Genomic DNA, 16,172 nt, shown 5'->3' with positions numbered 1-16,172 from the left:
CCTCATTCCCTTTAGTTGAATGTAGGTTTACACAAAAGGAAAATGAGTAAATAGAAAATGTAACCATATAATATTGAACCATGAGGGTAAGAATAAATAATTACGAAATTGAATATATATATATATATATATATATATATATATCTATATATATATATATATATATATATATATATATATATATATATATATATATCACCATTTTCATAAATATTACGAACAAAACATGTCTAGTTCAATAACTTTTATAAAATACTCGGCTCTTTTAGTAAATCACTATTCTTTTTACCCATGTTTTTATTCTCTTTCATCACTTCGTAAGTCCTTACCTAATGATCTACTTTGTGTGTTAAAAAACATAAATGAGATCGTCAACAAAATGAGGGTATGTAATTAATGCTAATTATCCATCATTATGATTTGAGTTGGTCATACTTAACTGCGAATGATTTGTGATCGTGTTCATAAACTATGGAATTATATTAATAAATCATGGAATGTGTACAATTTTAGTCTTCAAGTTGAAGAAGAGGAACTAGGCTACGCATGTATCTTGCCCTAGTGGTATGGTTCCCTTTAGCAAAGCAAATAGGCTTCCAAGAAGACTATCTTTTGATATTTTCCTTATTGTGCGTTTTGGGGAACAAGGGGGCCCAAACTGTCTTTGGTGTGTTGGGAAAAGAGTTGTGCTAACCCAACTATGTCTTTGTCCTCTAACCCACAACTACCATTTATATGTTCTCCTTTTTGAAAGAATTCTAAAAACCTTACTTTTCAACTTTTTAAAATATATAACACAAGTTAAAATATACTTAATTAATTAAAAAGATAAGAAAACACCCTTCATTTTAATTGGTTCAGTAAGATATATTATACTATTTTTATATTGTAAATTTAGAAATCATGGTACTCTTAATTGCTTATTTATTATTATTATTATTTATTTTCACCATCCACTCTAAACCAACATAAAAAAAGACCAACAAGATTAATATCTACTACTTAATTTTACTCTTTTAACTGCTTGAAAATAATTCTTTGCAGAAATATATTACTCATAAATGTTTATGTCTTTTCCTGTGATATTTGTTTTTAATTCTTGTTTCCAATAACAGTGATTTTAGATTTTTAATACAAAGATGGCCCATTTTTAATGGTGGTAAATATTTTTCTACAAAGAAATTGTGCTTCACTCTTGCTAAATAATCGATATTATCACCTTTTAAAATAACTAATATTTTAATAATGTAAAATATTCTCCAATGGAATTATTAACAATCTTTTTATAATTTATGATGAGGTAATATTATTGTTCAACAATAAAAACTTATGTGAAAGGATAGTTTCTAAGTTGAAAAAAAAAAAGGTTGAATGTTTCAAATTTAATAGAGCATATGTAAATAGTATTTGGATTTGAAGTAAAATAATTGTAATTGTTATATTATCACTATATGTCCAATTAGTGATGGTCCAATCAGTAAACTTTTTCTTTCTTAATGCCTCCCTCATCCCCTTTCACTAGTTGACAATTTGGATCTCGAACTCAATATATGAAAGAAGACTGAGTTTAACAAAGGATGTCATCATTTTGAAAATATAGCCAAACGTTGAGAGGGTAATACGTAAGCACCTGTCTTTTTTTTCTTTCTCCCACCATTTTAATGGGGTAAAATAAGTAAAAGTTGGAGTGTCAATATACATTCTCAAAAATTTGAGGTGATTTAGACATATATCCTCTTCATTTTGATGAGCATTTGATATATTCCATCTTTTCAACCTTAAGATAACATGGCCCAAGTTGGAATTTGACCATATTAATATCAAGGTAAATTACAAAACTAGCTTTGAGTAGTTTAAAAAATAACTTGTGTACCAAAGACACTTCTTTTTTAAACCAATTTTTGCAAATAGTGTGGAGAGTGTATTGTCCCAAAAATAAGTTGATTTCATTGCATTTGTTGAGGAACACCTTCAAAAATAATATATCCTGGAAGATTAAAGATTTTGGAGATGACTGAATTTTGGAAAAGAAGAACAAAATAATTTTTAACTATAGATTGAAAATGAGGACATTAGAGTCATTTGTTAGAAGTTTATTAGAGAAGACTGAGATCAAGGGGGGCATCTCATTATTTTAAAAACACAAGTGTACACCAAATATTCTTGGAGGGGTATGTGTAAGCCACTAAAAGAATCATTACATTAAGGGTATAAAAAATTATAAAAATTGGGGGGAAAGCATTTACAAAATTCATGGGGGCAGTTACCCCCTCTCGCCCCCCTAGCTCTGCCCTTGGAAGGAGGGCATTTAAAACTCAGGGTGCATTTAGAGACACTTCCCTATAACCCAGTATTTATAAGGTAATATAATCTCCCTAATCAAAATAACTAGTCATCCTTTTTTTTTTTTTTTAATCTTTTACATAGATTTTCTCACATATTAATTTTGTGTTGGTTGATTGGTTGGTACTTCTTTATGAGAAACCTAAAAGACCACAGTTGTTGGTTGGTTGGTTGATTTATTTTGTTTAATATTGCTTAAATATTATTCCGAGTGTTTAGTTTGAAGTAGTTGCTTTCAGAATGATCTAGATTTTGTTAAATATTATAAGCAAAATATTCTTTCACCTTGTCTATTGACTTAGTCTATGATTTAACATGTAGTTCGAAGTTATAATTTAAAGAGAACCATTTTTCTTGCTAAATGTAAACAGAATATTAATATTATTTACAATCTTGACAAAGCACATACATTAATATAATCTGTAGGTGACAAAGCGCATGCCAAAAATATGATTTTCTAATTCAGAATGCAAATGATTAAATTGACCAACAACTTATCATAAATTCCATTTAACTTGAGTGAGAAAAAAAATGAGAAAGTTTACTTTTATTTGAAATTAATAAATATATACATAATTTAAAAAAAAATAACTACAAATTTTACATATATATTTATATGTACTCCTATAAGGGAAAAATCATTTTCTTGTGCCATATGCCTGGAGTATGATGTGTGGAACATAGTTTTGAAACTCAAAGCCCCAACTCCATTTGAACATCTATCAAGTATCAGATGAGTCAAATAAACATATATATATATATATATATATATATATATATATATATATATATATATATATATATATATATATATATTTAAAATTTTTAAATAAATAAAATATTAATGTTTTGCTTCACAAAACCCAGAAGGGGTGGCTTAACAGTAATTTCGGATTCAATAAGTGGTGAGAGTCTATAAGTTGTGTGTTGGGGTCACCTATGAAGGTGCTCCCTCACTTACCTAGTGCGTGTGATGTGAGGTAACCATATGAGCCAATCGGATACCTTGGCTAATCCAATTCCTCTAGTAGGATGTAAGTTTGGATACCCCCCATTATTAACAATATATATATAAAGATTGAGATAAGGAAATGGGATCCACACAATCCCATTTTTTATTTATTTGTTATATTGTCTTTCCTCTCCTCTCACATTTTCAATAATACCCCTTTAACTTTATACTCTCATACTTTATTATTTTTACTCTTTTACTTTTTAATGTCAAAGACGATGGTCTCAATAAAAATTATAACGCGACTCAGTGCATTTCAATATGACCCAATCACATTGGCAAGTTGAATCAATGGTTTGTGGAGTGTACTTGGTTAGTTTCATCAAGTTAGGGTTTTCAATCAATTTAAAATCCTTTAATTTTCTTCAAAATTAAAAGGAAAATCATCAAAATGAGGCTTTAACAAAAAAAAATTCATAATTAATTGAAAAACTCAATTACTTTTCATATTAATCCATGATGTTTTAGTTAATTGCTGATTAATCTTGAATAATCAATACTTTTTTTAAACTGGCAATTTTTTCTTTGTCGCTTAAAACTTTTTAGGCCTATTCTTGGTCGATTATTTATTTATATTTTGAGAAATTAATAAAAACTAAACAGATTGATCCGTCAAATATTAATTGTTAAACTATGTTCTGGGTAATTTAGTAGGGAAACCATCTGATGGGTGGTCGAGTGGTAGCACTTCGGGGTCAAGGGATTTGTTCCCCTATGGTTTTAAGTTCGACTCCCACTGATTGTTTATGTCAGTGATCATAGACCATAGGGTTAAAAGTCTTATTCAATAATATTCAATAAGTTTTGTTCGGGGAGGAGGGATTATTTGGTTTGCGCAAACGGGCCCAAACAACCTTCTTTAAAAAAAAAATAAAAAATAAATAAATAAATAATAATAATAAATAAATAAAAAATTAGTAGGAAAATTTTTGTTAGCCGCCCATCCTCGTTTGTTAAACAAGAATTTACTTGTTGATTAGATGTTTCCGACAATTATTAAGTCCGAGAGTCAGTTAAAGCAATGATGAGTGAAATCTGTCATGTTTAAAGAAACAAGAAATGAATCTACTTTTTTTGTGTTTTTGTTTTTTTGTTTAAAAAAAAAAAAAAAAATAGAGATGACTGAGTCGTTCAAAACCATAATGACTTGAGTGGACGGTGAGGGAAAAGAGATCTTACATAAATCTAAAAGATTCATTGGATTTTGATTGTCGCCAGCTTTCCACGTTTGTAACTTTTTTGACACATATGTCAGCTAGTTGAATATTCTTTCAAAATTTTCTTGTTTTAGGTCTTAAAGCACTCTTACAGCTTAAGATGATTTCAATTTTTATTTTCCAAAGATCCAAGGAAGGTGAGTTCCAACTGTTTTCCTTTCTTCCATGTTTTCATTGATGTTTAGAACTATCACTTTTGGCCTACATTTTTCTGCATGCTCCAACTTTGTGTCCTTTCTTGGAACAGTGCAGATATGGAGCAGAAAAATATCAAAAAAGAAAGAAAATTGAACAATTTAATAAACCAAGCATCGATTATATTGGAGATCCAAAAATCAATTACAAAAGATAAGAACAAAATGATAATTGGAAAATCATTTGCCCCAATGTTATGGACACTCTCATCAAGTTAAAGAAATCACTTCCTCTAAGTCTTTGAGGACGTGGGTTCAAGTCCAGCATACCCATAAAAAAAGTGTTGCTTTTGATTTAATTTTTTTTTATTTATAAAAATGGTATTCCATTTAAAGAATTTTAAACCGTTTCAACTAATTAAAATTAAACCGTTTTAATTGAACTAGAACTAGTGCCTTACCGTGTTAATTATGCATGATCAGTTACAGATTTGGGGCAAACTCTTTCTCAACCAGAAGACACCAAAGCAATCTTCCTCTTTTCTTTTCTCTATTTTCATTCTAACCTAAATCATTGCTTTCTTTCTAATATTTATGTAAGGAGTAATTTGAGTTGTTCACTTACATATTCTTGACCACTGCAAGTGCATGCTTGGTTAGAGACTTCGATAGTTAGAACCTAGAAGGTAGTTTGTTGTAACCTTCTACATTGAGATATAATCTTGTGGGACGCGATCAACTCTTAAGGGAAACGATTCATCATGCCTCAATCGCCTCTGTTCTAATTAAATCTTCAATTTTCTTTGTTTTGTTAGTTGCATCTCTTCATTTTTCCAAAACTCGTAAGACTAGATCATGGATGCAGGTAACATGGACATTGTGATGACTTTTACAAGGTCTCTTCCAGAAGTCTCAAAGGTTGAGAAGTTCAACGTCAACTTCTTCAAATGTTGGCAAGAACTGATTTATTTCAAGTTGTACATGGTAAACCTTGCCCACATTTTGACATCTATTTTGATTGTGAGTGACAGACTCTTTTTTTTTTCGAGAAAACAACTTGACAAAGCCTTTATTACCAATGTTATAGCAGCGGCCTTTATTATCACCCTTTAAGCCTAAGGAAGGTATAGAAAATTATCAACAAGGTTTAAAACAATGGGAGAGAGATAACAAAATTTATAGGCACACTACTCTTGATACCCGATCTAACGAACTATTTGATAAATGCTACACACATACGATTGCTAATGAGATTTGAGAAAACCTTATAAAAAATACATAAATTTTGGAAGATGATGGAAACAAAAAATATGCCATAAAAAATTTCATAGATTTTTCAAATGATTGAGGATAGAGATGTATCATCTCAAATCCATGACTGTTATTTTCTTGTTAATGACCTTAAAAATGAAGACATTACTTTAATTGAATCCTTTGTAGTAGTTTTCTTATTGAGAAATTACCTCAATCATGGAACAATTATAAGAATAGTCTAAAATACAAAAGGAGATACAAAAGTCTCGAAGATGTGATTGTTCACATTTGATTGAAGAAAATAATAGGATTAGAGACATAATTAGAAAAAGCTAAGGAACTAGCTTCAAGCATTACTACACCGAGAGGAAAATGAGGCACTCAAGTTTTAATTTTTTGTGGCACCTTCGAACGCTAAAACAAATTCCAATGTCAAATCTCGAGGTACTATGTGGTGCCTTGAAATTTTGACACGATATCTTTTGTTTATGTTAGCGTTCCAAAGCACTCAAAAACCTGATAAACAGTAGACATAAAATCCTGTATATATATATAGGCAAAATAGGATTACAACGGAAGCCAAATGTACATCGAGCAACATAATGTAGATCAGAATGTGGAAGATGTAACAATATACAAGATTACAAAAATTGCCTTTCACTAACAAAGTCCTAACACTCAACCCAAAATCTATATACAACCTGAACGAGCTGACTTCTTAGGTGTAACCCTAGTGCTCACCAAGTAACGAATCGATCTAACCCACCAGATAATTCTTGCTCACGGACTTTATGCCTGTCTTGTCAACTGCAGGCTCTAAAACTAAAAAAATGGAAAGGAAAGGGTGAGTAACAATGATTACCCAGTAGGTGAACAAACGATTCCCACTAATAATCACTTTTAGTATGAACGAGTAAGCATTCTCAATCATTTAATACATGCATAGTTTTTCAAAATAAACTACGATTAACTGGTACATATAGCTAGGGATGAACATCTAAATAGTTAAAATTCACATCACATTTATCACTAGTACTCATACTATAACATTTTCCTTTTATATAATTTTACTTGATAAAATTGAAATAGTAAATATGTTTTTCATTTCATATTTTAAAATAAAAACAACATATTTTTGTGGTTAGAATCTGGTAAATGGTGCTGGTGGACTCTACCTCACAGATCCGAAGTCGTTCCTATCACATCCCTCTTTGTGTCAATGTGGTACTTGCCAAAAAATCTCTAATGCTCATGTTAGATAAGTAGATGAATAGTCTCAAGAACTGGTTAGACCTCCAATCCACCAAAAAGATCATTTCTTCTGTGTTAATCATGTTATTTATGGATCCTTGCTATGAATCAGGACTTCCCCCCTCTCACTAGAGGTGATTCCGAGGAATCCCCTGATTTTTTTGTTCTAGAAATGGAATAGGGATCTTCTAGATTACATATACTATACTGAGAAGATCTCTTACGAGATCTTTACGTTTGACGTGTACATATCAGGATTACGAGTAATCTTTGATCAGGTTTGCCCTACTTAGCAGATCAGGCCTTATTTAGTATTGTGTTGCCCTTCTAGCTAGGCTAGGGAGATCTCTGTTTTGACCTGCCTTACTGCTGGGCAGCATCCGCATGTTGATCTGCTCATGGTACCACTTACTTATCCTGGACACGTGTACGACTTTGATAATTGCGCGGTCATTTTCCTCTACAATTACCCCCTCTCGAGGAAATACATAGTTTTTTCGTTTTCTCGAGATACATAACTTTTTTTCATTGACTGCCTTGATTTTCTATAATTACTTCTGTACTTAATGAATTGACGTATTTAATGTAATGTCGTTTCAAATCATCTTTGAAAGCTAAGACGAATCGATCTTCATCTGTGTCCGTCCACGTGCCCCACTATCATCACCACTACCCCCAAACTACAACATTTAGGTTGGATTTAGGCTATCCTTTCAGGCGTATGTATTCTTTTACTTTTTCTTATAAATATGAGACTTAATGCTCATTCTCTTTCTTATTGTGCTATTGCTCTCTGTGATCTCGTCTCTTTGCATTCTGTAAAATACTCTTTATCTCTTTCTTTTTATTTTACTACTAGTCTTACCTCTTTCAAACAGATGTAATCTTCTTTCCTTTTCTTTTTTTTTTCTACAAATTTAATTTCTCAATGACTGTTAACATGACCCAACTTCAAAGGGGGCTTTATATCCCTGTCTTTGTGTCTATTCAGGTTTACAAGGACCTCAAGGACCTTGACGAATGCCGTCAAGAGGAGATTATGGTCTTCATAGGCCAAATTAAGATTGGCCTTAGTTTCTCTATCTCTCCCTTCCTCAAGGAGGTGTTGAGTAAAGTAACTTGGGCCCTAGGCAAATGTTTGGCAACATTTATCTTCTAGTAGAGATATTGGAAAATATGAGTATAACCCCCAATGACAGGGAGCTATTATTTACTATCTTCCAAGAGTGTAGTAGTTGTACTGGCTCTTTCTCTCCCTAGTGTTGACAAGGGGTGGTACAAGGACCCCCTGTTTGTCTCTAGGAACTAGGAGTTTACCCTTGGCTTTCCTTGTTAGGGATTTAGTGTCCCTCAGACCTCCCAGGGTAAGATTGACTTTTAGATTTCTGGTTGTGTTTCACTCTTTGATTCTGTCTGCAACTTAATTTGATTTTAACTTTACTTTCTCTCCACAGATTCTTCTGTCCTTTCCACTATTGAGGCTAAGAAAAAGCAGGGCAAAGCATCCAAAGATAGGAGGCTAGTGGCAGTAGACCTCCAAACCAGACTTGTTGGGGGGTGGTGGTAAAGATCAAATCTGTCTTTCTCATTTTATTTTACTTTGACCACCTGCATGACGAGCCTTATTTGATCGGGCTTCCTTTGATCAGGCTGAACAGATCCTGGAAGATCTCTTTTCTCCCTTGGCCTCTATTTTCGGTCTTCCTTCACCTCTAATTCTCTTAGGGTCCTTTGACGCTATAAACATTGATTTCTCGGAGTTCTCTTTCTCCTTTTCCCCTACCATTAGGGTTACTCCGCCTTCCGACTAGGATATGAAGAAGAAGAAGAATCTGACCCATCGTGATTTCACCTTTACTAAAAAAAGTAGGCCAGTTGGCACTGGTGCGTGAGGAACAGGTAACTAATGCTTTTATTTCTGCTTTCTGCTCTGTTGCTGTTACCATTGCTATTGTTGAGCTTCCTGAGGAGATTCTGGCTCAGGCAGTATAGAGCTCGGATACCATCAAGGAGCATAGCTTTGTCCCTAATTTTCAACTGTGCAAGAGGTACAGGTTGATTAGGAAAAGTTTGAGGAGACCTTTTCCTCTAAAGGAGTCTGAGCAAGAGGGTCCCAGTCATTGTAGGATTTCTCTAGAGGAAGCTGCATTTTCTTAGAGGGATCGTGGGGTTTTCCTCTAGGATGAAAATGAAAATAATGACTTTCAGTCCTGTTTTTATGTTCACAATAAGAGCTGTGGGGTGAAGAACCCAGTTGTTGCTGCCTCCCTTCTCTCCCAATCCATTTCTGCCAAGGATTGGGATGTTGAGGATCGGGTCAATGCTGAACTTAGGCTTCGATCGGTTTGTTCATGACCTCTATCAAGTAATTCTCTACTCATCCTATTCTACTTTTTTACTTTTCATGCTTTATTCACTTAACTGCTTTACTCGTCTCGTAGGCCAATATTTGTGGAACTTTGGCTTTCTTGAAATGGCATGAGACTGAAGATCAGGCGGCTACTCTGACTAGGGAGCATGAAGAAAAAATTTCTTTGCTCCAAGTTGAGCTGGCTTCCTTTAGCCAATTTTTCCAAGAGACTAGAGAGGAAATGGAGGCTAACCTGGCCCAATTTTTCAAAGCTAACTTAGTTTTGGATCCCAATAATAAGAAGTTGACAGATCTTCAGGGTGTTCTTCAATTGGAACTAGCCAGCTACAAGGAAATAGTACAAATGAGAGATATAGAGCTGATAGATTTTCAAGAGAAAGTACAGCAACAAGAGCTTAAGCTAGGCTCCCTTAGAGCTTGTATTAAGACGACTAGGGCAACTCAAGCCAAGGAAGATGAGGCTGAGACCAATAGACTATTGGGCAATTGTAGGCCCAATACTTTTGATTGGTAGAGAAAGTTTCTACTAAGGTCTATCATGAAGGCTTTGAGGTTGCTAGGCTTTAATATGAGGAGGATGATGAAGAAGAAGATAAGGAGGATTATGACAGTCCTGAGGGTCCTCTTGTCAAAGAGATCTTCAGTTGGTCTGGAAACTATGGGCGAGCCCTACTCTTCCAACTAGATGAGGAGGGGAACCTCATTGCTATCTTAAATTGACTCCCTGATGAACTTATGGAGGCTGAGCATACCATAGATTTGGACCAAACCAGAACGATCGGTTCACCTATTCAGGCTAGTGATCTACCCCCTGACCTACCTTTTGACTTGTTTCCTGCCCTTGTTATCGATGTCAATCAAGATAAGGTGGTCGACCCTCCAAATCCTACTATTGAGACTTCACCTTTTGCTAGCTAGCCATCTGCCACCAAATGAAGATTTGCTCATTGGTTTCAGCTGTATTCTATTGTTGTTGCTATTATTTGTACTATCTCATCTTTGAGACTTCTCTTGTACTCTTTTTATTGTTAATGAAAAATTTGTTTTTAAATAAATTACTATTCTGCCTTCAATATGAACTCTACTTTTCCACACTGTTTGTACTGCACACCCAACTGTTGAACTACTTTTTAACTAAAGACTTCAACAGATTTGTTTCTTTGCTCTGTATGCATTACTTAAGCCAACTGCTAATCTGTCTTCAATGTGAACTCTATTCGTACTGTTTGCATTGTACATTCAACTACTGAACTGCTCATATTTACTACCTCTTCCCCTCAGGTTCTACCTTATGTAAATTTTACTTAAGTGGAACCTTTTCATAAAAAATTTAGGGAGGTACCATTGAGTTATTGTTCTTCAAACAAGTTCTAACTCAACTTTATTTCTTTTTTGTTGAAACAGTTATTCTTCAGCGTTATTATTATTCTAAGGCAAACTACTATTTTTGAACAAATTTTCTCCTACCCATACGTAGATAGTCTTCGAGGATCTGTCCTTCTACTAAACAAATCTCTTTGCTCTGTCACTCAGAAAATAGCATGGTCGTCTAATTCTTTGCTCTACTGGTTAAAATAAAGGAGAGTTGTGAGGATTGAACTCTAGAATAGCCCAACTCAGTGCTAAATTATACATGCCAGAGTAGGGTCCCGACTAACTTTTTACTTTGCCAATTAAGGCAGAGAAGACCCATGAAGGCCCGGACCCAAGTGGGGTCCCCTTTAGTGTTATTGTACTCATAGTAGAGTAGGATCCCGACCAATTTCTTACTCTGTCAATTAAGGTAAAAAGATCCACGTAAGCCTGGACCTAGATGGAATTTACTTTTAGTGCTCTTAAACTCGCGATAGAATAGATCCCAACCAATTTCTTACTCTGCCAATTAAGGTAGAGAAGATCCACGTAGGCCAAAACCTAGGTGGAATCCACTTTTAGTGTTATGTTACTTATGTAAGAGTTGGGCCCTGACCAGCTTCTGATTCTGTCAATTAAGGTAGAGAAGACCCATGTGGGACTAGATCAAAGTGGAATCCATTTTTAGTATTAAATTACTCTCATCAGAGTAGGGCCCTGACCAGTTTCTTACCCTGCCAATTAAGGTAGAGAAGACCCACGTAGGCTCGGATCCAAGTGGGATCCATTTTCAATGATAAATTACTTTCGTCAGAGTAGGGCCTCGACTAACTTCTTACCCTGCCAATTAAGGCAGAGAAGACCCACGTAGGCTTAGATCTAGGTGGGATCCATTTTCAATGCTAAATTACTCTCATCAGAGTAGGGCCCTGACTAGCTTCTTACCCTGCTAATTAAGTCCAAGAAGACCAATGTAGGCCCGGATCCATGTGGGATCTAACTTGAGGGAAAAATTCTCATACAAGCTATTAGTGATCATAAAAGATTTATTTATTGATAGCATCTTTTCTGGTTCCATGTATTCTACGGTCTAGGCAACTCTTGACTAGTCATTGTAATCAAGTATTAGACTCCCTTCTGGCCTATCCTTACTATCCTGTATGGCTCTTCCTAATTAGGACCCAGCTTGTCATTGTTATGCTCTTCTGCATTCTGGAATACTCTATGTACACTAGGCCTCTTTCTTTAAATTGCCTATGGTAGACTCTTATTGAAGTAGTTTTGCAGTTTCTTATGATATCTCTTTAGCCTTATCAGTACTGCTTCTCACTTCTCTTCCAACAAATTAGTTATGTGATTATCTTCTAGTTGTTCTGGTTAGTTTGTACTATTTTGGATCTTATTGCGGGGAAGCTATTTTCTGTTGGAATTACTACCTCCTTTCAATTAGCCATAGTGAACGGAGACATCCTTGTGGAGGTTCTAGCAGTTGTCTAGTAGGCCTACAACACGTCATGCTAAACCGTTATCCATCTTCCTTTAGCTTCTCCTAGCCTCTTTTTTTAGTATATCTATTAGAACTTTGTTGGTAGCTTTAGCCTATTTATTGCCCTGCGGATATTGAGGCGTGAAAAATATATGCGTTATCCTATGCCTTCTACAAAAATCTTTGATCTGTTCTTCTATAAATTGTCTTCCATTTTCGAAGACTATAGTGCGTGGTAGAAGAAATCGACAAATTATGTTTTCCTCTAGGAATTTTTAAACTTCCTGCTGGCGTATTCTAGCTAGAAAAAGTACTTCCGCTCACATAGTAAAGTAATCTCTTGCCACTAGTAAGAAAGTTAGGTTACTGGTGCTCTGGACAGTGGATCTACTAGATCAATTCCCCATTGTGCACACGACCAAGGGCTGATGAGAGAATTAAGCTGTATTGCTAGCTGTCGAATTATTCTCCCATGTTTTTGGCAATTTCTTAATGCTTGACGTGCTGAGTTGCGTCTTTTTGCAAATACGGTTAGAAATACCCTTGGGAGAATATTGTGTAGCCCAAAAACCTTTCCCTTGAGTGATTTCCACAATCCCCTTCATGGATCTCGCTCAGCATGTCCTTTGCCCCTTCTAAAGTTAAGCAATGTAGGAGTATCCTTCCTACTGATTTCTTGTACAGAATCCCATCCAGGATAGTGTATCTCTCTTCCCTATTCTTAACTAGTCTAGCCTCCTTAGGATCGTTAGACAACTCTCTTAGTAGAAGAAAGGCTAGGATTGGGCTTATCCACCCTTGATCTCCTACTACAACTACCACACTGACCAATTTTTACTCGTCTCGTAGGTCTTTCTTGGTAGTCTAATGATAGTTTTCTCTTGTATTGTCCTACCAATATTGAGGCTATGAAAGCTAGGGCGTCTGCATGCTTATTGTTTATCCGCGGTATGTGCTCTACTCTGATTTCCCCAGCTTGAAGTATGGTTGACTTGATTTTCTCTAGGAAGAGTTGTCTCTTGGGATCTCGTGTTTCAAACGTGCCATTGACATGGTTAACTACCAACTACGAGTCACTATAGACTGTTGCCTTGGTTACCCCCAGCCTTGTCAATAAATTGAGGCCAAGCAACATTGCCTTATATTTCGCTTCATTATTTGATGTCCTGAATCCTAGTCTGATCGTCTTCTCTATTATGGAACCGTTAGGAGTGATCAATAGCACTCCTATTCCTGATCCTTCTTGATTTGAAGATCCATCCACGTAGACTTTCCATCTTGGATGTTTGTTCATTTCTTGCCCTTCTTCATCATGTTCTAGTTCTTCTACCATATCTGTTTTTTCCTCCACTGGAAAATCTTACCAAGAAATCTACCGCTGCTTGGCTTTTTAGCGAAACTCTAGGTTTATACTTAAACCCAAACTCTACTAACTGTACAACCCATTTTTTCATTCTGCCCTAAGATAGACTTCAAGGAGTATTTTGTGATGACCTACACTCAGTGCCCTTGAATGTATGGTCTTAGGCGCAATGTTGTGAAAACTAGAGTTAATCCCATTTTCTCAAGTCTAGAATAGCGTGTTTTGACATCGGTGAAGGTCTTACTTAGGAAATAGATAGGTTGACCAAGTCTAAATTGAGTGCGCATTCTGAAATAACTAGGTATAATCCCAGTTCCTCTCCTATTTTGGTTTGGAGAGTATAAGCGGTTTGCCCAGATATTTCTTCAGATCTGTGAAGGCTTGTTCACACTCTTCTGTCTACTCAAACTTGGTATTCTTCTGTAATAGCTAGTACAGTGGCTTACATTTATCTAAAGACCTAGAAATGAATCTATTAAGTGCAGCTACCCTTCCTACTAACTTCTGAACTTATTTCTGTATTTTTGGGGAGGGCATTTGTAGTAGTTCTCTGATTTGGTTGGGGTTGGCTTCTATGCCTCTTTTTGTAATCAAGTAGCCCAAGAACTTTTCTAAAGTTAATGCGAAATTTCACTTTTTCGGGTTGAGCTTCATCCCAATTTTTCTCACTCAAAAATAGACTTTTTCTAGATCAGCAACGTAACATTTCTTTTTCTTACTTTTTACCAATAGATCATCAATGTAAACTTCTATAGTCTTGCCCAACAGATCCCTGAAGAGTTTTGTTACCAGCCTCTGATAAATTTTCCTTAGGTTTTTTAGCTCGAAGGACATATCTTTGTAGTAGTAGAGTCCTTGCTCAGTGATGAGGGTTATCTTCTCTTGATTTGTCGGGTTAAGTTGTATTTGATTGTAGCCAGAATAGCCATCCATGAAGGACAATCTTTCGTGGCTTGAAATCGCGTCCACTAGTTGGTCTATCCTCGGCATAGGAAAGCTATCCTTAGGGTAGGCCTTGTTTAGATTAGTAAAGTCAATACAAATTCTAACATTCCCATTCTTCTTTGGCACTACTACGATATTTGCTATCTAATCAGGAAATTGCACTTCCCTGATAAACCCTACTTTGATCAGCTTGTTCACTTATTTGTTTATCACTTCTCTGAACCACAGTGTTAATCTCTTTGGCTTCTATTTTACTGGCTTGATAACTGATTCCACATTCAAGTGATGGCAGATCACTTCTAGGTTGATCCTCGACATCTTTTCTATGGATTAGGTAAAAACGTCATGATTTCTCCTTAAGGAGTTTGTTAATTCTTTTAGCTCTTTCAATGTTAACTCTATTCTTATCCCAATGTGCCTACCTTCCCCTACATCTACCATCTAGATATTTTCTAAGCATAAGAGTTCTTTAGGCTTAGTTTTCTCCTACTACAATTGCTATTGTTGGACCTTATCTTCAGAAAGCTCATCCTTGTCCAGCGTATATACCTGGGTAGCCACCTGATCCCCTCGTATATTTTAAATCCCTTGCAGTATTGGAAACCTCAGGACCTGGTAGTACGTTGAGGGAATGACCCTTATCTCATGTGTCTACCATTTGTTTAGGATAACATTATGTGTGGAGAACTTGTTTCGATGACTACAAACTTATTCATCAAGGTCGTTGGCCTTGCCTGCATGAGTAAGACTATCTCTCCCCAAGGTTGGTTTGTTCTCCTGTCAAAATGTGTTCCTGCTAGAGTGAGCACATTTTTGCTAAGACTCATCTTCAGAAAGGTTGAAGCATAGAGAATGTTGATAGAACTGCCGCTGTCGATTAACACCCACTTGAGAGTGAAAGTGCCATACCTATAGGGTTACCACTAGTACATCGTAATGGGGCCTCACCATCCCCTCCAAGTCCTTATCTGTGAAAGCCATAGTCTACTTTTCGTAGGGCTCTATCTATTTTGTAGGCTCGCTTTTTGTTGTGTAAATGTTAGCAAGGTGCTCTGCTCACCGTCTCTTGATTTTTTCATTAACCCTACTCTATCTTGACCTTCTAGTCTCCTGTTTAAGGACAACATGTATCACTGTTACCCTTCCATCTTACCCTTCAATAGGTGGTTGATTAGGCATTTGATTCCTGTCTCGGGGTGGATTCTTCCTCTTTCTTCTAGGCAGGTTTCTTAGTTTACCCTACTCTACCATCCTTTATAGAAACCTTTTCAAAGCTTGGCACCTATTGGTGGTGTGTGCCCGCACTTTGTGATACTCGTAGTATCGCTCATCTCTATTTATCTGATCTCGAGGTAGTAGTATTGGCCATTCAAAATAAGGATCATGCATGATGAGTGGTAAAATCTCGCTAGAGGCATAGAAAAATATGTCATTTTTTTCTTC

The sequence above is a fragment of the Akebia trifoliata genome, chromosome 8 (genome assembly GCF_017979445.1).
Source record: "Akebia trifoliata isolate Shusen 1 chromosome 8, ASM1797944v1, whole genome shotgun sequence".
NCBI lineage: Eukaryota > Viridiplantae > Streptophyta > Magnoliopsida > Ranunculales > Lardizabalaceae > Akebia > Akebia trifoliata.
The sequence above is the reverse complement of the archived record's forward strand: the minus strand, read 5'-3'. Positions refer to the sequence as shown.